Source organism: Chrysochloris asiatica, unplaced genomic scaffold, assembly GCF_000296735.1.
Source record: "Chrysochloris asiatica unplaced genomic scaffold, ChrAsi1.0 scaffold00008, whole genome shotgun sequence".
In the NCBI taxonomy this organism is placed as follows: domain Eukaryota; kingdom Metazoa; phylum Chordata; class Mammalia; order Afrosoricida; family Chrysochloridae; genus Chrysochloris; species Chrysochloris asiatica.
Genome location: NW_006408526.1, coordinates 21,257,245 through 21,259,631, shown reverse-complemented (window position 1 = coordinate 21,259,631; position 2,387 = coordinate 21,257,245).

The window sequence follows — 2,387 nt, the reverse complement described above, 5'->3', positions numbered from 1 at the left end:
TCCTTCACATTTTTTCTGTTGAGCAGGTCCACTGAGATTATTGTACTTCATTTCTAAAATTTTAATATTGTTCTTGGTTTTCAGTTTTTTCTCATTTGTTTCAAGTATGCTTATAATTGCTCACTGAGACATTTTCATGATAACTGCTTTAAAATCTCTGTTATATTAGTCTAACATCTGTTATCTCTGCTTGACTTTTATTTGGTCTGAGACTTTCCTGGTTCTTGTTATGAAAAGTGATTTTTGACTGAGACCTGGATATTGTGGGGTATTACACTATGAGACTTGGGATCTTATTTAAACTTTCTGATTTAACTGCTTCCTTTGCCATCATTCAAATGGTGGTGGTGGGGTGCTGCCTTTTGAGACTTGGTAGGAGTAAAAGTCCAGGACTCCACTGATACCTGAGCAAGGGTTGTCAGGCTGGCTGATTGGCTGGGTGACTTCAAGTGGGTTCTGACTCATAGTGACCCAATATAAGGTTTCTGAGGCTGTAGATCTTTACAGAAGCAGAAAGACTACTCTTTCTCCCTTGGAGTGCCTGGTGGATTTGAGCTGCTGACCTTGCAGTTACCAGCCCAACACAACGTACTCAATCATCAGAGCTCCTGAATAAGGGCCTTACTCTTTATTGCTGGTCCATGGGTGTGAGTTCAAGCTCCTCACAAGTCTCCACTAACACCAAGATGGGAGTGGCTTCATTATTACTGGGCAGTGGTGGAAGTCCTGACTTTCTTGGAGTCTACTTAGCCTCCTCTGATGCGACTCCAACATGAAGGTGTGGTTGGCTTGTTAATGCAGGGCTAGTGAAAGTCCAAGCTCCTGACGTGGTCTCCATTGGTACAGCAGTACATGAGGACTTATTATCATCCCACTTGGATGAACGTTTCAGCTCTCTGTTTGACCTTCTCTGACACCACTCTGGAGGGAGGTTGGGGTACCTAGTTGGGTTGCATTCTGGCAATGGTGGAAGTCTAGATTACCCACTTAACTTTTGCTAGTGTGGATATAGGAGGGGGCTAGTTTTTTTTTTTTTTAAATGTGGTGTTTGATGGGAGTAGAGCAGTTATTGTCTTAAATTTTCTGTCTTGCTAAGCTGACCCTTTCCTTGTCCTTTGACTAGAAAGTGGGCTTTAATTGGGGCTCTTTTTGGTCTACATACGTTGATGTTTATTGGTTGCTAGTCTCTGCAGATCTAAGTCTGCAAACTGTGGCAAAAAGAGAATCCAGAAAACTCACCACAAAGTCCTCTGTATCTTTCAGATTCATCTTATTTTTTTATATATATGATGTCCAGGGATTTTAGCTAAGGGAGGCAGAGGGAAAAGTAATAGCTATGTATCACTTCTTAAATAAAAATCATTTTAAAGTAATCATTACAATTTTGGGAAACAGCCTTCTTTAATAATTCGTGATATCTGACTTCTGTATTTATTGAATTTTTCATATTCTTCTGGTCAGTGGGATATACATGTGCATATGCATGTGCATTCAAGCTCATCTTTTAAAGATAAGAGGAATCTAAAACCTTTAAAAAAGAAACGACTTTTTTTTTGATTCAGCAATAAATACACATAATGCATCAGACAGAAGAACATGATTTCTGACTTGTAATCCCTTGTATCTCCATTAAGAAGCATGTGCTTACTAAAAGTCTGCAGCTGCTAGTATACTAATGGAAGTAAAATGGAATGCCCAAGAAGCCCGCCAGGAAATTAATAGGATCCTGTTCTGGTAGGTGCTTTGTTCAGCCAAGAAAAGGGAACATTCCAGAAAGGTCTTTAATTTCTGTACCATTTTTATTTTTCTTTGCCATTTAGAGGCCCTGGACTCTTGGCCTAACTATCCTGAATAATCTTAATGTATTTGGCTTAATTAATCTTCACTTTGCTTTCTGGAAAATCCTTTTTATAATTTATGTGGATAGTAAAATAAAGTTCCTGAAGATAAAACCTGTATTTATAAATCAAACTAAGATTTATCTCCATGTCAAAGCACTGAAATTTTTATTTATTGATTTGTGTGATGCACTTTAAGATTTCCCATTTTAGAGAGAGCACAAATGAACTGTTACCTCATAGCCCATTCTTATAGGCAACTACCCTTTTCTTGGTGTCTGCCATGAATGCAGCACCAAAAACCAAACCAAACCTACTTCCGTTGAGTTGATTTCAACTCGTAGAGACCTTGCAGCACAGAGTAGAACTGCTCTATAGGGTTTCCCAGACTGTAGAGCTTTATGGGAGCAGACAGCCTCATCTTTTCCCACGGAGTGGCTGATGGGTTTAAACTACTAACTTTCTGGTTATCAGCACAGTACTTACCCTACTCTTCTACCAAGGTTCCTTTATTAATATGAATGTACTATTGTTGTTGTTGTGTGCCAC